General features: G+C 53.7%; 1 long non-coding RNA gene across 1 annotated transcript; it reads right to left on the bottom strand.

Moving 5' to 3' along the window:
* Positions 1-22384: 22384 nt before the first annotated feature.
* LOC129511505 (uncharacterized) lies at positions 22385-24381 on the bottom strand. The gene is made up of 2 exons (XR_008664842.1): positions 23571-24381; positions 22385-23132 (listed from the first exon to the last, which is right to left on the bottom strand). It is a non-coding gene; the product is annotated as an uncharacterized LOC129511505 (long non-coding RNA).
* Between the last annotated feature and the right edge of the window lie 1346 nt (positions 24382-25727).

The raw sequence follows: 25727 nt of genomic DNA, 5'->3' as shown, positions 1-25727 counted from the left end.
AGGACGTGGCACAACCAGAGAAGGCGTAACGTTCACGTCATGAGAACGCCAGGAGGCAAGAGAAAGGAACGGAAGAAATATTTGAAACAATAATGACAGATTTTCCCCTAAAGTGGCTTACAGGTTGAGAAAGCTTAGAGAACACCGAGGAAGGCGGATGCCCAAGGGTTACACCTAGGCGTGTCATTTTCAAATTACAGAAAAACTGGAGGTAGATTTTGAAAATCATGAAAGAAGCTAGAGGTAAACAAAACCAAAACCAAAACCCAGCTTCTCGACAGAGGGACAAGGTCACCTCTGACTTCACCTCCGGTACCTGCAAGCGAAGGAGCAGCGCAGCCAGACATGCCGGGTGTCCGGTGTCCGGTGCCGTGAGCCTGACCCTCAAACACGAGGGCGAAGTAAAGACTTTCTCGGACAAACAAAACTTGAGGGAACCCATTGCCGGTAGGGCTGCTTCACGGTAAATGGTAAAAGACGTCCTTTAGAAAAAAAAAAGAAAAAGAAAAAGAAAAAAAAGTCCTTTAGAGGGAAGGAAAAGAATGAGTCAGAAAGCCAGGCCTACAGCAGGAAAGGAGGAGCTTCAAAGAAGCGAGTGAAGGAGGAAGAATACAGCGCCAGGAAGGTCCGTGGACCAGCGGCGGGTGTGCCGGCCGTGATTCGCAGCCGACGGCTCGACCGTGGTTGTGCTCTCTGACACCATCGATGGGGGAGCAGTTCGACGCCGACTTGGTTGCTGGGAAAATGTGACTGATGAGCGGAGAGCAGAGGAAGAGGGGGGCCTGCTTGGGGAGCCCCGCGGAAGCCCCGTGCCCAGCTCGCTGCAAGGCGTCCTGTCCCACACTCTCTGCAGGACGGCACGGCCCCGACGACACCCAGCTACAGGGCACGAGAGCCGCACAGTCAGTTGGCCGGCCAAGTCTGGGTGTCAGCCCAGGTCATGAGCTCCACGGCATGGGACCAAGCCCCACGGCAGGCTCAGCTCGGAGTCGGCCCCACATTCTCTCTGCCCCTCCCACTCGCTCTCTCCTCTAAAACAAATAAATAAATCTCTAAAAACAGAAAAATCAAATTACCAGGGTGCCCCGGTGGTGCAGTCGGTTGGGCATTCAACTCTTGGTTCGGGCCGTGAGACCAAGGACCCGGGGAGACGCGTCCCCGACCTCGGAGTCCACTTGAGATGCTCTCTCCTCCTCCCTCTGTGTCTCACACTTGCACGCTCTCTCTCTCTCTCTCAAATAAATAAGTAAATAAATCTTTTTTTAAAAAAAATCACACTCCTGACGTCCTAGAGCTTCCAACGCCTGACTGTGACTACGCTTTCCAAAGACAGATCCGAAGGTGCACATAAACTCAGGAAGTTTTTAAGAAGCTCCAGCTCTGTGTTCTGGTTTGGAGTTTTCAGATTCTCCTCTTCACCAAGAACTCGACTCCAGCATCGCAGAATCAGCTTTGATCCCAGGAAGGGAAATCGCGAGGTTTATGCTTCCCGTCAGGCCACGGTGCTTGGGTTTACAGATAACAGTATCCCACAGGCTTTATTTTTTTTTAAGATTTTATTTATTTATTCATGAGAGACACAGAGAGAGGCAGAGACCCAGGCAGAGGCAGAAGCAGGCTCCTACAGGGAGCCTGACATGGGACTCGATCCCGGGACCCTGGGGTCACGCCCTGGGCCAAAGGCAGGTGCCAAACAGCTGAGCCACCCAGGGATCCCTATCCCACAGATTTTAAATATGTGCTTAAAGTTAGTAATAATAAAACATATTTTATTATTCAATAGGCTGGTTAAGAAGGAAAAATATAGGGCAGCCCGGGTGGCTCAGCATTTTAGCGTCACCTTCAGCCCAAGGTGTGACCCGGGTCCCAGGATCAAGTCCCACGTCGGGTTCCCTGCATGGAGCCTCCTTCTCCCTCTGCCTGTGTCTCTGCCTCTCTCTGTGTCTGTCATGAATAAATAAATAAAATCTTTTTTTAAAAAAAAAGAAGGAAAAATATATGTATTTACAAGCATACACACAGCAAGCATATATATATTTACAAATACATGTGTCTATATATAATACATGCTCCTCTGTTGGCATAGCAACAGAGATGGGCAGCAGGAGAAGGGTCTTCATGTGCGACATTAGGCTAAAGATCAACTTTATGCAGTTGAAGTAGATGCTGTAAGCAGCACAATGCGGGCAGGTCGGCCGAGGCCTCATCAGGATACAAGTTCTCGGTGGCCCCTGATGTCCTGTCGCGGCATCTCCGAGAATCAGCTCCCAAACTGGAAAGTGACTTCATGGTTCAAAAGTAGCGATCATTTTGCTTCTCTCTCTTAGCACCTGGTGGTCAAACTGACACTTTGGTGCAGAACTAATTCCGCTGGAGAGCCCAGCATCCATCCCTTCTGCTGTGGGTCGAAGGTGCGCCTTGCCGATGTCTCTTACCCCCTTCGAGCTAGTAGCAAACAGTCGACAACAACCTAGGGAGCTTCTACAGAAGACTGGGCTTATCTATTAATTCGTGTATGACCTTCCCTAAAATGTGGCATGGGGTGCAGTCACAACAGTTTTAGTGACCTCCAGGGGGACAGTAACTGCCCTCAGCGAGCCCGTGGGGCCCATAGGAAGCCGCGCCGCGTCACGTGGACTCTGCGTGGTGAAGGCTGGATTATTTTTACAGCTACTGGACAAGGACAGCCACCACTCCGAGCAAGCACGTGGGGCTTGTGAGGGTTTGCTATTAGCTGCTTAAGAAATACCTACACTTGGGTGATGGCAAGGGTGTCACAAGGGTGTCATGGGCTTGCTTAAAATAGCTTGTTATTTCCCACAGGAATCTTGAGTTTAGCAGCATTTATAACCTCCAGAGGCCCTACTAGTTACTCCCTCATCACCCAGCCCTGCGTGCACCCACCACGTCCAAATGCGTAGAAGGTGTAAGAAGGTGTGCAGAGAACGAGTTGGGCATTTTGGTTTTAGGCATTTGCTCTTAAATGCTGTGCGGAATCCAAACGGTGGAAGTTGGGAAGGCTAAAGGGGGTTGTGCGGGTACATGCTGTCTTGGGGCCATTCAGAGACGGATATGACCACGGATATCTTGTTTGGGTTCCACCAACCCCACAAGTGGAGCACATGCATAATATCAGAGGAGACTGCAATGAAATCTCCAGATGGCCATGCGTAGGGTTGACAAATTAGCTTGTTTAAAACATCAGGACACGAGGACTGCAACCAGCAGAAGTGAAATAAAATATTCTTAAAAAGGTGCTAAAGGTCATATTCAGAGACTATTTATAACGGGAAGCTCTCACAGAGCAGACAAATTCAATCCATGGTCTACGAGCAACAAAACCCACGGGCTATGCGTGTCAGGAATTACGGCTGAAGTGACAGGACATGAAGGAGAAACAGGAACCGCCAGTGAGGGCACCTGGGGGGCTCAGCCGCGTAGGCTTCCGACTCTTCGTTTCAGCTCAGGGCATAATCTCGGGCACGTGAGATCTGCCCACATCAGGCTCGTGCTCAGAGGAGAGTCTGCTTGGGATTCTCTCCCTCTCTCTCTCTCTCTAAAAAAAAAAAAAAAAAGGAACTGCCAATGACTATATTAAGAAATGATCAACCTCACTAATATCTGAAGAAATGCAAAGTAAGGGACGTCTGGGTGGGTCAGCGGTTGAGCACCTGCTTTCGGCCCGGGGCCTCATCCTGGAGTCCCGGGGTTGGGTCCCGCATCAGGCTCCCTGCATGGAGCCTACTTGTCCCTCTGCCTCTGTCTCTGCCTCTCTCTGTGTCTCTCATGAATAAATAAAAATAAATAAAATCTTTTTTAAAAAAAGAAATGCAAAGTCAAATTGGCAAAGGTAAAGAAATAATGAAAAAGTTGCTTACAGAGTGCTCATGACAACATGGAAGGTGATTATTCATAATTTTCAGGTGGAAACGTAACCTCCATGGTGGCCAAACTGTCATTTGGGTCGCCCTTAATTAGAAGCCACGGGCCTACTCAGGAAACCCGAGTGTTGCCCTTGGTACCCAGGCCAGGCTTCCAAAGCCGGAGACAGCGAGGCTGAGACTGGACACCCGCCCACAGCATACCCACTGTGACCACCGCAGGCTGCTGAGGTCCCCTGACCTTGACCTTGACCATCGTGTTTTTTCTTAAAAGGGAAATAGTCTGAGAAAGGCACAGAAACGATTTTAAAATAGACTGATAACGTGTTTGTCCCAGTCTGTTGATTTGATGACCCCAGGTCCTATGCAAGGGGCTGGGGCATCTATGGGCGAGTTCCCGAATGCTCTGATCTTGAGGCCATTTTTCAACATTTCAACCACTCGGACTTAGTTCACCACTACCACATTAGTTAAAAACTGGATACTGATGTTTTTCTAGATCACATTTCGACGCGCAGCAGAGCACTAGAGCAATTCCTGCGGAGGTTGAGGTTAACACAGTTGTGGTCTGAAGCATGGGTGGGTCGCCAGATGGATGCAATCTATTATTTACGGCTGTGTGATTGAGACGAAACCACCTAATCCTAAAAGCTTTAATTACAGAAATGATAATTTGCCTTTTCCTGCTGGTTTTCAGTACGGGTAGGACACAATCTCAGCTAATAAGCAGGCCTCTGGCTTCATGCGGGCTTAAAATGCGTGCTCCTGCCCGACTGCTATCTCCAGCTGCTTACTTGACATCTTTGCTTAGCTACCTCCTCTTAGACTCAGCTTGTCCAAAACTGACATTCTCCCCACAAAACAATCATGCTCTAGTTCCTAAGCAACTAGAACAACGCCTGGTACATGGTTGTCGTTGTGTTCCCCGTGTCAGTGAAATGGCTTTTCCAAACTCCCAGTGGCCCGCGCCAAAAATCTCTCTCTCTCACGTACCCGTCAGTTAATCTCGTTCCAATCCACCAGCAGTGTTTTTCCACCATCCGAGCACTCCCCCCGACTCCACAGGAATCACCGTGTTCCGAGTCACCTCTTTCCTCCACCTGCAGCATTGCGGGAGCCTTGTGCCCGACCCTACTGTGTGTACTCCTGCACCCTCGTCCTGTGCTCGACGTCACGGCCAAGGTGGTCCTTGTCAAACATAACTCAGGCCACGTCACGCCTCTGCCTAACGCCGCTAGTGGCTCCCATCGACTCGAACAATGAGCAAAGTCCTTCAAATGGCCCACGGGGCCCTGCACAGCCTGCCCGGTTTCCAATTCTGTCTCCACTACTCCCCCTGCCTCCCTTGCCCTCCTGTTATTCCCCCTCAAGGCCACATTCTCCTGCATCAGGGCCTTTGCACTGACTTTCCCTCACCCCAGATCACTCTATCCCAAATGTCTGCAATGCTCACTCCCTCCCCTCCTTTAGACCTTTGCTCAAATGTCATCTCTTAGTGAAATCTTCCCTGAATACCCCTTTAAAAAGAGCTACTTGCCCACCTTGTTCCCTCTCCCTCTCCCGTTTTATTTTACTCCATAGTACTTATCACCATCACACAGTTTATCTTTTATTAGTTTATCATCTATTTACTAGAATGTGAGCCACACGAGGGCAAGAGCTTTTTGGAGGTTATTTTCCACCACCGTAGCGTGAGCGCCTAGAATGGTGCCTGGTGTATAAGCGCTCGGTGTTGATGAATAAATGAATGAATGCACTTTGATAGCCTCTCAACTGTATTTACATCAAACAGTGTGAAGGCTCTGGGTGCTATTAGCATGTTTTCTAGTAAAGAACACAGCCACATTTTGCTGTGGGAGTCAAAAATGGCCAAACATCTTTATGTTTTTACCTCTAAACATCAAGATGTCCCCAGTGCAAAGGCTGAGTCCTTATGGATGTGATTACTGTCGTTCTACTTAAGGACATAACCTCAAAACTGCTGTGGGTGTTTTTCCAGAAGTATTGGTCACCAACAACTTGAAAGGCATATGACTCAATGTTCTACTATTGCTTCCACTGCAGCCCTGGGGGGATAGCTGGTTGAAACTGTCTCTTTGTTTGCCACAGTCCTGTGGGACCACAAATGCACGTCCTGCTGACCATAAGGGCCAGGTGATCAATGGGTGTGTCCCCATGGCAGCGACCACAAAAGCCAGGGCATGTGCCCAAACCTTTTCCAGGAAGACACCGATGACCTGGAGCAGGCCAGCAGGAGAAGGTAGAGATGGTCCCTGCCAGCCTCCTCGGCCTCCCCCATCTCCAGGAGGGCCACAGGCAGCCCCTAGATGTGTGATACATGGAAGCCTGGCCCTGGGCAGCAGCTTTTGAAGTGGGCACATAGGTTTTATTCAGGGGGCGACTGGGAGATGGGTGCCTCTGTCTGCTTCCCCTTTGCTGAGCCCTGGGGCGTAGCCATAGCAGGTCCTCATGAGTCCCTTAGGACTCTCTCTCTTTTTTTGCAATAGTCTTGTGGGTCTCGTGGATGCTTTTAGGGATAGGTGTCTGGGCCCATCCCTTGGGTGGAGGTCGTAAGAGTTGTGGTACTGGATGCTGAGTCCAAACCCCTTGCTCATCATGGAGAATCTGGGAGTTGTGCGTTCCCTCCCAACTGTATGGAACTGTGCCTAGAGTGAAGGTTATGACGGGAGGGTTCCAGCCTTGTCTGCCCATTGTGATGTGGGTGTTTTCTCACTTTCCCAACGTGTAGGAATCATGCAGCTAGTTTCTAGATTTCTCTCAGAGGAAATTGAGGGAATTGATCCATGTGTAGCTAGAGATGTGGGGTGTCCGTGGGAGGAGGTGAGTTCAGGAGCCTCTTAGGTTGCCATCTTGAACTGGAACCTCCAGGAAAAAACCTTCTTGACATGTGTCTCGGCAATGGTTTTTTGCATATGACACCAAAATCATAGGCAACAAAAGCAAAATAAAGAGTTGGGACAATACAGAAAAAAAAAATCTGTGCAGCAAAGGAAATCACAGCAAAATGATAAGGCACCTAAAGAAAATATTTGCAACTACATATCTGAGAAGAGGTTAACATCCAAAATATGTAACAAACTCCTAAACTCAATAGCAAAAAAGAACAAATAATCAGATTTAAAAATGGGCAATGGATCTGAATAGACATTTCTCCAAGGAAGACATACAAATGGCCAACGGGCATATAAAAAGGTGCTCAGCATCACTAATCATCAGAGGAACACAAATCAAAACCATAATGACACATCACCTCATTCCTGCCAGGATGCCTCTTATTAATTAAAAAAAAAGAAAATCAGTGTGTGTGACAATGTGGAGAAAGGGGAACAAGGGTACACGGAGGTGGAAATGTAAATTGGAATACAGCATAGAGGTCCCCAAAGAATTAAAAATAGAGCTGCCGTGTGATCCAGCAATCTCACTTCTGGGATATTCATCCCCAGGAATAGAAACTGGGATCTTGAAGAGATATCCGCACTCCTGTGCTCGCTGCAGCAGCACCCACAATAGCTAAGGTGTGGAAACAACCTGAAGTCTAGTGACAGATAAATAGGAAAGAAAACCTGGTCTACACATATGGCTATTGACCTGAGGTTTGTGCCCACCCCACCATAGATTCCTAGGTTGAGATCCTAACCCCCAAGACGATAGCGTTAGGACTGGAGTCTTCCAGCGGTGGTGAGGGCATGAAGGTGGAGCTCTCCTACGAGGGATTAGTGCGCTCTGCAAGAGGCCTGAGAGAGCCCACCTCTCCCTCCCACCGCGTGAGGACACGGTGAAAACACACCAACTATGAACCAGGAAATGGATCGGACACGGGATCTGTCAGTACCTTGGTCACGGACTTCCCAGCCTCCACAATGTGGAACTTATTTATGAGCTATCCCGTCTCTTCCATTATAGCAGCCTAAGCAGACGGAGCCACAGGCAATGGAGTACATTCAGCCTTAAAAACGAAGAAAATTCTGCCTTCTGTGACAACATGGATGGACCTGGAGGCGCTAAGTGCAGTAAGCCAAACACAGAGACGTATCCTGTATGACTTCACTCGTATACGAGGCAAAGTCACTGAAGCAGGGAGTAGAGTGGTGATTTCCAGAGCTGGGGAGGGGGGATGCAATGGGGAGGGGATCGCCCAAGAGCACAAAGCTTCAGTTCATAAGAGCAATAAGGTTAATAAGAGATTTACTACACAGCATTGTACCTATGATAACAATACTGCATTTTGGGACACCTGGGCGGCTCAGTGGATGGGCGTCTGCCTTCGGCCCAGGGCGTGACCCTGGAGACCCGGGATCGAGTCCCATGTCGGGTTCCCTGCATGGAGCCTGCTTCTCCCTCTGTGTGTGTCTCTGCCTCTCTGTGTGTCTCTCATGAATAAATAAATAAAATCTTAAAAAAATACTGCATTTTATACTTAAAATTTGCCAAGAAAGTAGATCTTATGTTAAGTGGTCCTACTACACATGCACACTTTTATATAATAATATAAATACTAAATACTAATACTAATAATAATAACAGACATGGAAGAAAACTTTGGGAGGTGATGGATATGTCTATGGCTCTGATGATGGTGATGGTTTCACTTATGCCCCAAGTTGTATACTTTGAATATGCACAACTTTTTACATGTCAATCATAACTCAATAAAATTCAAAAAAACACAATGTAGTGACATACAACAATAATTATTTTACTATATCCTTTTGTTCCTGTGGGTCAGGAATGCAGGCAGGACTTAGCTCTATGCTCCTGGGGTCTCATGCAGTCGTAGTTGGATGATGGCTGGAGCTCGGACGCCGGGGAACTGGAGCCTCTGGGGCCTTTTCTCTCTTTTTATGAGAGATACTGCCCTGTAACTGATATAATCATGAATAGCCCTCCACTTTCACCCTAAATAGGATAAATTAAATTATCACCCTAGGAAATACCACGTCTTCTTGCATTTTATTGAAGTGCTAACCTTCCTGAATTTTGCTTCTAGTTCTACCATAGGTTGTTCCCAAGAATCTTCAGAATTCTATTGATCCGTAGGATTGTTTACATATGCCCCATTTTCAGGTGTAAACAGTAGGATTTGGGGTTTTTTCCCCTTCATCTTGAACGAAGATGGTCTTTCCAGATAGATGTTGGTCATCAGGGAGCAAAAGTGTGTTGCCCTCGGCCACATTCTCAGTCCACCGTGTGATGAGCGTCTCCTCTTCAGCCCTGGAGTACAAGCTGGCACGCAGAGCGTCCAGATCAAATTTCAGTTTCTGGCAGGCACGCACCTGCCGTGCTCCATTCTCCTGAGGCAGCACGTTCCCGCATCTAATTCTCCAGTCCTCTCACCCGAGGAGTCACCTGCTAACCCACAGTGGATAGTGTATACTGCCATTAGTGAGCCTCCTGCCCCCACCCCTGCCTGTTGTGCTTAACTTGTGAATAAATAGTGCACCTCCCAGGATATAATACAAAATTGCTGGTTCTCCTTCCTCCCATCCCTCCCCCATGTGTCCACACACTTCCTGACCAGTTATTTCCTGGGAGGAGCTGCCTCCAAATAGATGCCGCATCAGCATCCTCAAAGAGCAGCACTTCCATGGCATGAATATCCGCCTCGTGTTCTAGTAGGTACAGACCTTGAATCTCCGGGTCTCTGACAAAATGTAGGGCAACTGGCTTCCTCTTGACCTCTATTGTGTGAGATTTTACCTGCATTGCTTTGCGCCAATCCCACGTGTCCCACTTCAGAATTCATGGAAATGCTTTCTAAATTTACTTAAACCATTGATTGGGTTGAAGTTTCTAGTATTTTTTGAGTTCTTGTCTTCCTCTTCATTTTCATAAATATCATTAAAAAAAAGTTGGGCTGGCTAAATAGCATTTAAAGCTAGAAGTCACTTCTCGGTGGCTACCTATTTTTATATGTGTGTCATTAGGGAGAGAGGCAAGTTGCCAGAAATCTGTGAAATAGGACTGTTTGGTTTGGGTTGGGCAAGGATGGCGTAAGGAAACAGAGTCCAGGCCACAGAGAGGGCTATTGTCTCATCACGTATCATGAGCTATTTCTACAGGACCTGATTTTGTCCACACACCTCAGATGTCACTCGCTGATTTCATCACGAAAAGACCCCCCCTTCCTACCTCCCCTCCCTCAGGAGACACTTTTCTAACCACCGAACCACCACTTTTCCCACCAGTTGAAACCCCAGAGAGTGGAGGCCTCCCTGCAGCACGTTCTCCGCGAGGTGAGAGCTGCAGTGCCCGCTGCTTGCTTCCCAAGCCTGCTTCCTGGGTTTATTCTTTTGCAAGCATTTGACCAGGTGGTTAAAGTTGGGAAAACACAAGAGAAAAGGGTGGTCTGGGGGGACCCTCAGAGGTAGAGGGTGAGCTTCATCAACATATCTAATGAAGAGGGGCTGGGGCTCACCCTTAGCAAAAGGGTCTCTATTCTTCTTACCTTTAAAAAAATCCCAAACACCAAAACACCTTTTTTTTTTTTTTTCAAAATTTGTGATTTTAGACTTGCAGGGCTGAGGTAGACTTCTCAAAAACATGTTGAGTGGCGGTAGTTTTATGATTTTGCTTTGGTAAAAGCTTCCAACAAGGGAGTTTGTGTTATCGGAAGATCAAGGAATTTTTCAAAGATTCACTCATTTACCCGTGCAGTGAACGTTGGTTGAGAATCGGCCACATTGTAGGCTGTGCTAGGTATGCAAGCTTCCAACAGCGGAAGGTGGATGTAAAACTGACAATTTTGGAAGTCCTTGTGTAATTGTAATTGTGGTGTGAGTATAATGGTCATGAATTTAGCTAAAAGACCCCTCTACTTCTCCTACGTCAAATTAAATATTGCTTAAGAATCCACGTGCCCAGGTTGTTGAGGTTCACCCTGGTGGTTCCTGCTACCCTGGAGCTGATGCCATCCAGGAAAACAGGGTAGGGCCCATAGCTCAGGCCGGATGGCTCCCACTTTGGCGGCCCCGTATCCTGACCCGCGTGCCCCTGCAGTGGCAGTCCATTCTTCTGGACGTTCCATTCTCTCCTGACCATGAAAGGCCACCGAAGAGCCCACGTTGGGAGACGGAGCGCCTTCAGCCCCAATCCCTCATGGTTCCAAAGTCCACTTTGGCTTCTCCTCACATCCAGGAGGGCGAAGGCCTCCACATCCTTCTGGGGATCCTTCTACTTAACACCCTGGGACATACTTGGGAGCCCAAGACACCTAGTGAGGGGTGGGGAAGCATGGAAGGGCGTCGGTATCTGCAGTTCGGGGTCAGATAAAACACCCTGAGATGGGAACAAAGGAAATGCTAGGAGCGCCCTTGAGAAGCCGGCAGGGTACTAGCAGAGTTCACGGGTGGCCTTGACCGTGTCTGAGCAATCAGGAGCCTGCCTGGAGGACATTTAGGCTGAGCCAGGAAAGGGAGTAGGAGTTAACTAGGAAAGTTTTAGACTCAGTAGCATGGAAGGGCGCGGGGGCGGGGGGTGGGTTGGGGGGAGAGTCTGTGTGTTCTGAGAATGTTGTTGCGGGTGAGACGTCTATTAATGAATTGGAGGGATGAACTTTTGATTAGGATCAAGGCTTGGCGAGTTGGGCCACTTCAACTAAATCTCGTGTTGAGATATTTCTTACCTTCCTGGAACTTTTGGAGACATTCCCAAGGAAACAGGTGTTGGCTCTTGCTTCCTAGCTGAGTTGTGTAAGCGGCAAGGCACCCAGAGAGGTCTCCCAAATTTTAGGTTGTTCAGAATGATCTACAGGTAAATCATTAAACGTGTTCCAGGCTCTCCTTTGTTCTGCCTTCAATTTCTTTCAGATCATTCACCACCATCATACGTGTGAGAACGTGTCTGCGGGTGAGATTCCTGTGTGCGAAGAGCCGCGCAGGTGGAGCCCCTCCCAGAGGAAGGCATGCTCGTCATTCCTCGCGCCCTGAGTCACTTGCTGCTCCAGCTAGCTGCTCGTGGCTGTCATGTTCTAAGGTTGTTGTTTTTTTTTTTTTTAATTGTTCCTTTCCCTCTCTCGTTTTTAAAATAAGTTTTTAGGAATAAAAAATGGGCAAAGCCAGCTTTCTTTTCAGAATCAAAATGCCAAACAAATGGAAAAATTATGGTATTTAACCTTTCCCAGTTTGAGCCCCCACAAATAATGCAGCCAAGTCTTACATTTTCTATTTTTTTTTCTCCTAGTTTCACATTTTCATCAGCCCTTTTACATACGATCCATCTTCTCTAATTTGGTTCCAAGTTTCAACTTCATTGCCAATTTTGCCAATCCCGCTGTTATTTGGAAAGAAAAAGCTTTCTCTGTTACCCAGAAAACTATAGAAAGGACAAAGTGGAATATGAGAGTCAGTGTGACTCATGGGGGCCACTTAGTCCTCATGTGAATCCGGTTGCTAACATTTCTATTATTTTGTGACAATGATGCCCAACTGTCATTTCTGTGAAAAACGGGGGGAATTCCTTTCTTTTTCATGCAGGTATTACATAAAACAGCAGTCTCATCAGCTGAGCTGGCAGGGAAAATCCAAAGAGGCCAAGAAAGTTCTGAGATCTGAATAATTAAGGTCACAAGAGGACCATGTCTTTAATTCCTCTTTGCCGAGGGTCCTGGTGGTGGTCACGCCCTCGCCTGGAGGGAGGGACGGCCTTGTAAGAGAGAAGCAGTGACTTTCATTTAGCTTGTGGAGGGTATGGGAGGAGGGCAAATGTGTACCGAGCCCACTCTGGGCCACGCCCTGGACTTGGAACTCAGGGGCCAAGATTCCGATGCTCGCCTCGTCACCTCCTGGCTGCGTGACCCCCGACAAACCCCCCAGTCCCCCGGGGTCTCAGTACGTACGTCTATGAGACAGGGCTACACCCGCAGCTCACCACACAAGGTGGAGGTAAGGATCAAGTGAGATAATTATTCGGAGGCTCTGTGTAAGCAGTAGCACGAGCGCGAGATGTTGGTTATCTTACTCGGTGTGATCCAACAGTGATACCGCAGAACCTGTCCCTCCTAGGAGGTCCCGTCCGGGGGAATTCCAAGGTCTCGCCCAACTGGAGAAGCAGGTCACTTGGCAGATTCCTGTCTGGCATCAGGAAGCCCGTGCTAGCCAGCCGGCCAGATCGTCGTGATACCGAAGTCAAGGATCGGGCAAGAGCTACCGGAGGCAGACACACTTGTTCTTCGATCCAGGATGCGGTCTCAAGACGCAGGTGAAGGCTGGGTCACCGGCAGGAACCCGGTTATGCTGAGCTCTTTCCTACTGTATTTGTGAACGTGTATTAAAATTAAATTAAATCTATTAAAAACCAGAGATCCAGCCACATGAGAGTAAGAAGTAGAACGGCAGCACAGAGTACCCTTTAGGCCAGGAGAGCGGTCACAGGACTCCTGTTACCGTCGTTAATGGAGAAGGACATGCGCGCTCCCAGGGGAAAAAATGAAGTGAATCCCGTGTGCACAAAGGCCAACTAAATGTAGATTAAAACCAGTAAATAAAATGTTGACATACTGTCCTAAGACCAAGGGCAGCATCCAAGACCTCACCTGTCGGAACTACGAATGCAGTCACCGGAAAGCTCCCCGCGTCCCGTTGCCGGTGGCCGGCGGGAGGCGGCGGGACAAGGCTGAGTGAGGGCAAAGGGCGAGAGCAGAGGCCGGTGCCTTGGGGCGCGGGCGGCCAGAGGGGCAGGGCAGAGGCAGGGCCGGGAGGACCCATAGAAGGTTCTGGAGCTGGTCTACAGCCAGAGAAACGGCCGTGGTGACGTGACGCGCGGACCTCCAAACCACCTGTTACTGACCGTGGCCTTCCGGTTATTTCTCAGAGGAGTCACTTCTGTTCTAGAAATAGCTCATCTCCCCGTCGTAGGGAGAAATGCTCCGTCTCCACTGGATCGCTGAGAAGTTCGTGACGTGTGGCGGAATGGCTCAGTGCGATCTCAGCTACGTCTCAAAACCCACTGGCTTGCTTTCCTTCTCCGCTCCCGCGGGGGCCGCTGACAGCTTGGCGGCCCCGGAGCAGTGGGCACCGGCCCTGCTGGGGGTCGGAGGGCCCAGGCTCCAGAGAGCATCCCTGCAGGAGCTGATTGAGGAATTCTCCGGATCTGGCGCGTGACAAGCACGTGTCACTTGAGATATGATGTCAGTGGCAGGCAGGGGACGATTACACGGGTATGAGCTAGCCTCACCTTTCTCACCTTTCCCTCCGCACCTACCGCTCGTTGGCACACCGCGGACGAGGTGGTGGGGTCACCTGCCATCACGGTGGCCCTTCTCGGTCTCACACGTCCAGAGGGCCCGTCAGACTCTGAGGGCAGGACGGGTGTGCGGTGCAGAAGCCCCTCCGGTGGGGCTCTCTGTCCCCCTTTGTTGCTGATACTGCGGTGGCTTCTCGAGAACAAGCCAGCGTCAGGCCGGACACCTCGGTCCCCCGAAGCGGGGCTTCGCCAGGGCAAGGCGTGCCGGGTGCCGCGCCACCATCCCGAGCCAGGCGTCAGGCTCTGAGTACCCCTCGTCTGGCTCCGGCTGCATCAAGGGCTCTGCGCCGAGGGGCAGGGGAACCCCGGGGTACGGTGAGAGAGTCAACACGTGGGAAGGCTCGGGAAGCTTTGGCTCGGTAGTGCCAGGACTGGGATCCGAACCCAGAAACTACACAAGCCCGCGCCGCTCGAGCCGTGTGACCGCGGCCTTCGGGGCCCAGGCCCCACGGTCTCGCAGCCTTTAGATGCAGAAGCACCTTGGCCTTTACGGTTTAAAGAGTCCGTTGCCCGAGAAGCCGTCCACCCTTCCGCAGGCCTCCCTGAGAGACGGGGACTTGGACGAGGAGCTGAAGGGAAGAGGAGTGTTCCAGTGTGCGGGACGAGGGGCGGAAGGGAAGGAGGCCGGCCGCGGCCCTGAGTCTGTGGGTGCTCCCAGCCTATGCTGGGCTTGTTGCAAAAGGTCAAAGGTCACTTGTTCCAGCTGACCAAGGCACTGGGAATGCCCCATTTCCTGGGAAATGAATGGACGATTGAGGCGCCTACTCGGTCACTGCCACTTCTTAGCTTTTAAGCCCCATAAATCGAAAATAAATAAATAAATAAACAAACAAGGAAGCTCTTTACGACTCCCCTCAGCCATCCAGCGTGATTGATTTTTATTCAGGGAAGATGCCAAAAAGTCCCCGATTCACTACAATTTGCTTTTTTTTGTAAGAAGCTGAGAAGTGGGAAAACTCAAATGTTTTTGCTGTCCTTCATCTGAACGCTCCTAATCCAAAGTAAACAGGGGACCTCTGTCCTTTGTGTCGGACGGTGGCAGACACAGGGCCCTTGTTCGCGGAGCGCGGACGGGCCCATCACAGGCCCGGCGCACACTGGGGCCCTGTGTCCCCGGAGCCATGGGGCCCGATTCCTGCCACCGCGGCTGCGGCGCCCGCAGTTGGTGTTCACTCTTCAGCCGCTGCCACCCCGCGATCGTCTCCACCGTGACAAGAAAGGAGAGACCCCCTGGCTTTCCCCGCCACCCCAAACCCCCCAAACCGCCTTCACTGCCTTCCTCTCTGAAAGAAACCAGGGCTGCGACCCCACGGCCTGGTCTGCTTCTCCTCGTGCGGATCCCGCCGTGTTCGGGGCCGGCCGGCACGTGGCTCCTGCGCACCGGCTAGGGATGGGTTGTGAAGAATCCCCCCGGACGTGGCAACTGGATGAAAGACTCCAGTGTGAGACGTGGTGCAGTGAACGTCGATGAATGCTCGTTCCAGCTGCTGCTAACCCGGGGTCCTTGCGTAGCCTCAGGAAGCCTGTCCACTCGAGGAACACGCACAACTCGGTCTGTGAACGTAGGCAGACGTAGGTGTGGACATAGTGCAGCAGAGCTGTGCGGGAGCGCGGGGAAGACGCCTCACAGTTTACAGCAGAGTCTCTGCAAAACGTACATGTGACCCCAGAACCGATGATTTCTACCGACTTGGCTGGGGAAATACCGAATAGGGGAACCCGCTTCCCACGCAACTGGTGGGAGTGTTCAGTTGTTGAACTTTTCTATAGGGCAGTTGGGGTCCTATCTCGTGTGTGCGTGGTGGTGGGGGGGAGGGTTAAAATACACGTAAGAACCTACAACGAAGCTAAAATAATGCAAAGCAGTTGGGGGACAGAGAGAGACAGATTAGTGACAGAGAGTATAAAGCCTGGGGCGGGCAGGGGGGGCCCAAGAATAGAGCAGATCTGTGGTGCGGTGAAGGGGTTAGTGCAAACCCGCAGAAACAATGGGGAAGGGGTGCAGGCGGCGGGGGGGGGGGGGCTCAGCGGTTGAGCATCTGCCTTTGGCCCAGACCATGACCCCGGGGTCTTGGGATCGAATCCCGCGTCGGGCTCCCTGCAGGGAGCCTGCTTCTCCCTCTGCCTGCGTCTCTGCCTCTGTGTCTCTCATGAATAAATAAATAAATAAAATCTTCAGAAAGAAAAAAAGAAAGAATGTGGAAAGTTAATGAGTACCAAAAACCTTAAAGTCCTCCACCACCAAACCGAATTGTACCAAGAACATTCATTTGCATCGTTGGTTGCTTCCTGCCTGCTAACAGGAATGCTTCTAAAGCTGCAAATTAAGGATTTTATCGGTGCCCATTTGACACAGGTATTCCTTATGCTAGTGAAGTAGCCTATTTCTAGTTAACTAAGAAATTTTCCCATAACTATAGAGATAACTATATTTTATCTTTGATTTTAAAATGTGAAAAAGATGTCTAATTACACATGGGATGTGTGTTAACTAGACACCTTGTGGTGATCATTTTGCACCATATACAAATATTGAATCATTACGTCATGTAGCTAAAATTAACGTGTTCTATGTCCATTATATCTCAATTTAAAAGGTAATTATTTACATTGACAAAATATTGCCTTTATTACCAGAATAAATTCTGCTTGGTCACAGGAAATTGTGTATTTTGGTTTGTTCGTTCGTTTCTTTGCTAAGTAAGCTCCATGCTCCAAAACAGGGCTCGAACTCACAACCCCGAGATCAAGACCTGAGCTGAGATCGAGAGTCGGCTGCTTCCTCCGCTGACCCACCCAGGTGCTCGGGTCATAGTAATTGGTTTAAATAATGTTGTGAATCTGACGTGCTAGCATTTTATCTACCTTTTTTCATCTGTGCTCTCAAGTCAGATGGGTCTGTAGTTTGGTTTTTTGCCCTCTTTTTGTTTATTTTTACTACTTTTGTTAGTCTGAGATACCAGGGTTACTTTAATTTGAAATACTGAACCGGGTCGGGTGCCCGAGTGGCGCAGGCCGTTATAGCACCCCCTTCTTAGTGGGGCTCAAGTGCCGATCCCAGGGTCTTGAGATCCAGCCACAGGTCGGCTGGGTCAGCCAGAGACTGTCTCTCCCTCGCCCTCGGCCCCTCCCCCTTCTTCCTCTCTAAAATAAATAAATCAATCTTACAAAAAAATAGAAAGAAAGACTGAATTGGGACGCTTTCTACCCACTTTTATGTTCTGGGCCGTTTTAAACAGCAAGGACATTAAATTCCGCAAGGACTAAGAGAAATACGCTTTATGACTGTGGAACAGGCACCTTTCATGGAGTAATTATCTGACAATTTTTCCTTTTCTCCTCTGATTATTAGTCTTTTCCAGTTTCTACTTCTTAAGCCAATTTGGCATTTACATCTGTGTAGAAAAGTGAATCATGTCAGTGAGATTTTTCAAATTCATTGAGTCACACATACTATATTCTCATAAATAAGCAATCTCTTCTGCGTATGTTCTATCCTCCTTCTCATCCGCAACACCGAACGTTTTTCCTCTTCACTCTTCACGACTGGTCTTGCCATGCTTTTACTATTCTTCCCAAAAATGCTCTTGCATTTATTCTCTGGTATTCGCTTTTCCTAATTCATTAATTTGCGCCTTAATTGTGACCCTGTATTTCTGCCTTCCTTAGACTTCCCTTTTTTTAAAAAATCTCTCTTTCAGTTAAATTGTTATTTCATTTAGTTTATTATTTCTTAATAATAATAAAATAAAATTTGTGGCTACAGATTTTTCTTTGCATAGCTTTGGCTGAATCCCAACTGTTTTCGTCACTTACTTTGTAGCACGATTTTAATTCTCTCTTCGATCCTACAGTAACTTAGGAAAAAAAATTTTTCATTTCCAAGTGACTGTATGTAAGTTGCCCTTTTGTTATTAAGTTCTAACCTAATTGTATTACAGTTACTGACTGTAGCCTAAACAGTTTTTTCTTCTTGGAATTTATCAAGGTCTCATTGGAGGGTCGGCATACAACGGATCCTTAAATGTCTTCTAAGGATACTGGAAAGGAATGTATTCGTGTTTGCAGAACAGGACACCTTGATCTGTATGTATTAGATTAACTGTATTAGATAAACTATTCGAATTCATCCTGACTTCACCTAACGTTTACTGTTTTCGGGTACCACAGGCAGAAAGAAACGTTCAGGCTTCATAAAACGCCGCTGCGTAACAAGCCAGCCCAAAATTCATGGTTTAAAACAGTGACATTTTATTCTTTGTCAGGATTCTGTGAGTTGCCTCGTTCCGCTGTCACAGCGAATGCGGCTGGCGGACCAGACGGCGCTGGGCCAAGGAACGGCGGCTTGGTCCTGCTGCGTGGGGCCTCCCGTCCTCCGGTAACGCGTTGCGCTGCCTCTCCCACGAGGGCAGAAGCGTTCCAGGAGAGCGAGCTCCAACGCACGGGAGCGTTTCTAAGCCTCTGCCGATACCACCCTGTTGACTAAAGTCCCACTGAACTGAGCAACCACGTGGCCCAGGGTGGGAGGCGACGGTGCGGAGCCACGGGTAACCGGAAATACGCTTCCACGGGAGCCACTAAGGGGACCTCGGCCACACAAATGGGTCATAATTTGTCCTGTAGTTCTCCTATACCTCTAACAGTTTTTGCCAAAATAATCCTGTGTATATACTCCTTTTTTTTTTTTTTTTTGGTGCAGACTTCCATTTTCTCGTAATGATATAATCTCATCGGATTTCTTTTACTTTGCATTGGCAGGCCGTTGTGTGTGCGTGTGTGTGCGCTTAAGACTTTTATTTATTTATTCCTGAGAGACCCCGAGAGAGAGGCAGAGACCGGGCAGCGGGAGAAGCAGGGCCCAGACACCTCCAAGCTCACTCGCCCGTCGCCGGCGTCCGGACTTCACGTTTCTGGCTAACCCGGTCGCCCGCTGCCCGTCTCCTCCCTTTTCCCCTCTAACATGTAGACGTGACACGTTCTGCCCTTGTCCTACCACCACTTACCTTTAAGATCACTGCGAGCGAGCGGCGGCCGAGGAGAACCGCCGGTAGCTCCTCAGTGGAAACGGGCCCAGTGGGGGCCGCCGGGGAGCTGCGGCCCCGCTGTCCTCCCGGCTCCACAGGAACCTGGGCCTCGAGGTGAGGGCGAGGCCGGGCCCCCGCGCGGGTCTCCCCTCAGGCGTCGTCTCCGGGCGCCCGGCCGCGGGGGGGGGGGGGGGGGGGGGGGGCGGGTTGGGGGCGCCTCAGGCCCAGGCCGTGACCCCGGGTGACCCCGGGTCGCGGGATCGAGGCCGGCGTCGGGCTCCCGCGTGGGCCCGCTGCTCCCTCGGCCCGGGTCTCTCTCTCTCTCTCTCTCTCTCTCTCTCTCTCTCTGACCCTCGTGAATAAATCAAACTTTAAAAAAAAAAAATCTCGGCGGGCGCGGGTCGCGGTCTGGGCGCCGCCGGGCTCCCCTCGGGGTCCCCCGGTGCAGGACGGGTGTCCCGGCACCTCGGCCCTGACGGCGCGGCTCCCGGGGAAGAAGGGCGCGGCCCGGCGTCTTCCCGGGGAGCAGTTCCTCCCCCAGAGGCCTGACCGGGGACCCCCCCCCCCGACATTGCTCTTACCGGGCGGGGGCAGGAGAGCCGGGCAGGCCACGCCACCGGGGCACGGCGGGGGCACGGCGGGGGGCACCGCGGAGGTCACGGCAGAAGTCACACGGAGGTCACCGCGGAGGTCACCACAGAGGCCACGGCAGAGGTCACGGCGGAGGTCACGGCAGCCACGTGTCCCGGTGTCCAGAGGTCAGTGGGCTTCTGCGGGCCCGCGGGGCGGTCGATGCTCCTTGCAGGCGCAGCCCCTGCGGCCGCGGGGGGGTGGGGGGGTCGGGGGGAGGCCTTCAGGGGCCACGGCCCTGGGAGGACAACCGCCTGCCCGCGAGCCTCCCCCCTACCCCATCCCCTCCCCCTTGCGGTTCCCCCTCCCCCTCCCCTCCCCTTCCGCCCTGCCCCGCGGTCCCCCTCCCCACCCCCATCCCCTCCCCCTTGCGGTTCCCCCTCCCCCTCCCCCATCCCCTCCCCCCACCCGCGGTCCCCCTCCCCCCTCCCCGTCCCCTTCCCCCGTCCCCCTCCCCCCTTCCTCCCCACTCCCTGCCCTCCCCCTTCCCTCCCCCCCCCCCCCCCCCGCCAGCCCTGCCCGCAGCCCCCGCCCCTCGGGGCGCCCCGGGGAGCCCTGCCGGCAGCTGCGTCCTTCCGGCTCCCAGGTCTCATCCCCGCAAGTCCGTGTGTCCTTCCCTCGAGCTCGAGGCGAATTCCCGGTTCTTCCGTCCGACTGGGCGCCCCGGGGGAGGCGTGACCCGGTCCCGGATGGGCCTGCGCGCTCCCGAGGTGCAGGGAGAGGCCGCGACGCGGGCGGAGGGAGCCGCGGGCTCCCGGGGCCGCCGCGGGCTCGACCTGGGACCCGGGGTCACGGCCTGGCCCCTCCCCCGGGCGAGCGGTGGGTGCGTGTGTGCATCGGGGTGCGGCGCCCGGAGCCCCCGCGGGTGGGGACCGCGGACGAGGACGAGGCCCCGATATCCTGTTGGTTAGAGGCAAGCGCTAGACTGACGGCGGAGGCCGCAGACGCCTCCGGGCATTGCCTTGTGCTCCTGGACCCCCTGACACAGCAGACCTCCCCCTGCAAGCACAGTTCTCCAGACTTGGTCACCACGGGCCGGTGCCCCCGACCGCTGCTGCCACCCCGGGAGGTCCCAAGCGCCGAAGCCAGCTCGGGCCTTGCTCCGGGCATTGCTCCGGGCAGCGTGTCTGCAGGAATCGCCCCCAAGGGCGCTGTGGCCCCGCAGCCGAGCTTCCGCCCTCTGAACGTCCAGGCCCAAGCAGCGCCGAGGGTCCTCAAGAGGCTGGACGGAGGGCTGCCTCCCACCCGGCCACTGCCCTGCGGGGCATTCACCCCAAAGACACAGATGCAATGAAACGCGGGGGACACCCGCCCCCGGTGTTGGCAGCGGCAGTGTCCTCGGGAGCCACACTGCGGAGGAGCCTGGGTGTCCTGGGAGGGTGAGCGGATGCAGAAGCTGTGGTCTGTACACACAGTGCAACATGAGGGGGCCTCAGAAAGGACGAACACCCGCCAGGTGCTGCGCCGTGGGCGGAACTGGAGGTCAATGAGTGACCTAAGTCAGGTAGAGAAGGACAATCATCCTAGGGTCTCACTCATGGTGGAATATAGGAAATAGTGAAAGGGACCATACGGTAAGGAGGGGAACTGAGTGGGAAAAATTAGAGAGGAAGGCAAATCTTGAGAGACTCTGGACTCTGGGAAACAAAGGGTTGCAGAAGGGGAGGCGGGCGGGAGGATGGGGTGACGGGGTGACTGGGTGATGGGCGCAGAGGAGGGCACGTGATGGGGTGAGCACTGGTGTTATACTATATGTTGGCAAATTGAATGCCCATAATTTTTTTGTAAAGGAATCAAATGCTAAAAAAAAAAAAAAAAAAAAGGAACGTCCAGGCCATTTACTCACCAGCACGTTGGGTAACTGCCGAGCTCCACAGTAAGCTCAGCTGGCTTGAATCATTCAGGAAAGACTCCAAGGCTTGCGGCCCCAGTCACTTCCCAGATGAGTCAGGAAAGAGGGAGAGGCTCATTACAGGCAAGAGGGGGGACTCCTTAAACACAGGCTCCGTAACACGTATGTAGACGGAAAGAAAGGGAAAACGGGCAGTGGGATGTTACCAGCCTGAGAACACGACCAGCTCTCCTGTTCGCACAGGGAGGAGAGGCTGACGTTGGCTTGGCACAGGAGGCGCCGGGCTCGAGCTCGCGGCCCAGGCGTACTCCTAGAGCGAAGGCCACGTGTTCCTCGGGTACCACAGGCACCTTCAGGGCCCGGCGAGACAGCTGCCACGCCGCGAGGCGCAGAGCGCTAGGACTCCACTCAGCTCAGCCGGAGTCGTAGTCCACGCTGCTGACACACGGAAACATCACGCCGTCCTTGGCGGAAAAGGATTTCTTGACTTTAAATGGCATCCTGAAATCCCCTCCCCCATCATTCCTTTTACGGGCTGAGAAACTAAATTCATCGTTCCTGAGGAAGCTGTGAAACGACCCCATAGGAAGGCACGCTCGCACTCACACATACGCACACGCTCACAGCAGGCGCGAGCAAAGGCACGATAAGGAAATGATAAAATAAGGGTAATGCCAGCAAATTGAGAGAGGGGAACGGTATTTCCACTGAGAGAGATTTTCTTTAAACAACAGCTGTAACTTTTTAAAAAAAAGATTTTATTTATTCATTACAGACACAGAGAGAGGCAGAGACACAGGCCAAGGGAGAAGCAGGCTCCCTGCGGGGAGCCCGACGCGGGACTCGATCCCGGGACCCCGGGGTCACGGCCTGAGCCAAAGGCCGACTCTCAACCGCTGAGCCACCCGGGCGCCCCGATGACTATAACTTTCGATAAGGGCTACTGCGCTAAGCATGCAGGTGAATGCTTGCACCTAGTCCCCACATCAACCCAATGAGTCCAATATCATCCTTCTTAAAAGTGTGGAAACTGAGGCAGCTTAGCAAAGAAGCCAGCACATCGGCCTTGGAACCAGCTCCTCGTGCTTTCTAGGTCAGGCTCTGCCACTTGCCGGCCTTGCAACTCCAGGTTGCTAAACGCTCTCGGTCTAATTTTCAAATAAAAGTAAGATAAGGACGATGGACTCCATCTTGTTGTTGAGGATTGTTGTTGTGAGGATTGAATGAGATCTAGAAGATGCCCAAGGCAGGGTGTTCGCATGTCAGGATATCAGGATTCCTCCTAGCTCTATAAATAAATGTTCAAAAATTATCTCAGTTCAGTTCACCAAAAAAGTCATAGATGTTTTGTAAGAAAATGCTGATGATCTGTTCGACATGAGTGAGCTGGAAGGTTCATAAAACCGTGGACGCGGACTGGCTCTTGAACACGTTGGCGGAGAATTAAGGATTTCAAAGCCCTGGATGTACTTTGATTGGAGTACTCTGTAGTTTACAAGATACCAAATTATCTCTTGATTAAAAAGATTTTATAGTCCCGAAGGGGACAAGCTCATGGGTTTGATTGTGCTGCTACTTCCCCCCACCCACGACGTTGCGCGCGGGCAGCGGCCAGAGAAGGCGAGGCTGCTGAGCCTTCCTCTTGCCGGGCTGGGCAGCAAGCTGGCAGCCAGAGTGGACTTGAGCGCGTCCCGGCAGGGAGCAGGCCTCGCTGGGTGGCCCGGAGAACAGGACAAGGGCAGTGAGGACTGATGTCCCCCCTCCTGGAACCGGGCCGGCTAGCCTGGGAAGGAGGCAGAAGAGCCCCCCAACAGGGCAGCAGCAGCCAGGAGGTGGGCGCTGCAGGCGTTGGGGGGCGGGGGGTGCTCCCTGGGCCGGCGGTGTGGACGCTGGAAAAGACGTGCCGCAGGACTCCCCACACACCTCTCGCTGCAGACCATCAAGGGCGGGAGGGACAGCAAGGTGTCCTCTGACGGAGACCTGGAAAGCAGTCGTTTCCGAAGGCCTCTTCCGGCACCGCTGTTCCGGCCCAAATGTTGAGGCCGATGGCCCGATGTGTCCTTTTTGAAACGAGGCCCCTCTGCTCCTATGAAACAAACTTAACAAGACTCAACCGTGAGAGTCTGAGTTTTAGGCCAGGAAAACAGCAAGGGATTCCCTCAGCCCCCAAAGAAAGTGGGTCCACCCTAAGCAGCCAGGCTGGAGGCGGCGAGAGAGGAGAGGTGGTCCCTCAGCTTGGGGCATCCGAGAAGATGGGTCACTTCCTGGGGGCATAGTGTCCCCTATGGCCCGTCCTCAGGGAACCTAGGGCTAGTCCCCAAGAAACCGATGGGTCTTCCATTCTCTACCCAGACTGCGTCCACTTGCCCAGATTTCAAGCCACAAATCCCCAAAGGGCCACCCAGGCGGCTGCCACCCCAGCAGCCCCCGTCTGGGCCCCCTTGCTGCGCTGCCCTGTTCTCCACCGGCGGGCTGGGCTGGGTGCACTGGGGCAGCAGTCATGATGTGGGACCAGGGACCCCTGAGGGACCCCTCCTCAGGACGGAGCCCAGGCCCTATAGGCGACAGCCGGCTGCCCTTAACACTGTGCTGTGGCCGCGCGTCCCTGAGGTCACGACTTCCCCACGGGGATGGGGGGAGCTGGGAGACCTGCTGGCACAAATTCTCTGCTGGGCTCTGGGGAGCCCCGCCTCCCTCCCGCCTAGTGTGAGCAGGCTACGGCCAAGCTCGTGGGTCCCGCCGTGGGTCCTGCTCCCCACCCCTGCCCACAGCACCCCTGCCCGCAGACCCCCTGCACCGTCCCCGCCCGCAGCGCCCCTGCCCGCAAAGCGCCCCGCAGCGCCCCTGTCCGCAGACCCCCCCCCGCAGCTCCCCACCCGCAGCGCCCCTGCCCAGAGAGCCCCTGCCCACAGACCCCTCGCAGCGCCCACCCGAGCACCCCCACCCGCAGCACCCCTGCCCGCAGAGCCCCCTGCAACGCCCCCTGCAGCGCCCCTGCCCGCAAAGTGCCCCGCAGCGCCCCTGTCCGCAGACCCCCCGCAGCTCCCCACCCGCAGCGCCCCTGCCCAGAGAGCCCCTGCCCACAGACCCCTCGCAGCGCCCGCCCGAGCGCCCCCACCCGCAGCACCCCTGCCCGCAGAGCCCCCTGCAACGCCCCCTGCAGCGCCCCTGCCCGCAAAGCGCCCCGCAGCGCCCCTGTCCGCAGACCCCCCCCGCAGCTCCCCACCCGCAGCACCCCTGCCCGCAGAGCCCCCTGCAACGCCCCCTGCAGCGCCCCTGCCCGCAAAGCGCCCCGCAGCGCCCCTGTCCGCAGACCCCCCCCCGCAGCTCCCCACCCGCAGCGCCCCTGCCCAGAGAGCCCCTGCCCAGAGACCTCTCGCAGCGCCCCCCAAGCGCCCCCGCCCGCAGCACCCCTGCCCGCAGACCCCCGCAGCGCCCCCTGCAGCGCCCCTGCCCAGAGCCCCTGCCCACAGACCTCTCGCAGCGCCCCCCTAAGCGCCCCCGCCCGCAGCACCCCTGCCCACAGAACCCCCGCAGCTCCCCACCTGCAGCGCCCCTGCCCAGAGAGCCCCTGCCCACAGACCTCTCGCAGCGCCCCAAGCGCCCCCGCCCACAGCACCCCTGCCCGCAGCGCCCCCTGCAACGCCCCCTGCAGCGCCCCTGCCCGCAGCGCCCCCGCCCCCCCAGCGCCCCGCCGGCAGCACCCCTGCCCGCAGAGCCCCCAGCAGCGCCCCCGCCCGCAGAGCCCCTGCCCACAGACCCCTCGCAGAGCCCCCCGCGCCCCCGCAGTGCCCCCAGGCCCTGCCGCAGAGCCCCGCAGCCCCCGCCCCCAGCACCCCTGCCCGCAGACCCCCTCCCCGCAGCGCCCCCCGCACCGCGCGGCGGCTCCGAGGCGGGGTCTGAGGTCGACGCTTCCTGCTCCCGCCGCGGGGCTCCCACGTCCCGCTCGCCCCGCCCCGCCCCGCCCCGCCCGGCGCGCCCCCGCCCCCGCCCCGCCCCGCCCCGCCCCCGCCCCGGGCCCGTGGGGGCGCCCAGGCGGGCGGGAGGGGGTCCGCGCGGCCGGGTCGCGGGGGGCGGGGA

Source organism: Nyctereutes procyonoides, unplaced genomic scaffold (assembly GCF_905146905.1).
Source record: "Nyctereutes procyonoides isolate TBG_1078 unplaced genomic scaffold, NYPRO_anot_genome, whole genome shotgun sequence".
NCBI classification, from domain to species: Eukaryota; Metazoa; Chordata; class Mammalia; order Carnivora; family Canidae; genus Nyctereutes; species Nyctereutes procyonoides.
Note: the sequence above shows the minus strand (reverse complement) of the source record. Positions and strands in the feature narration are given on the sequence as shown.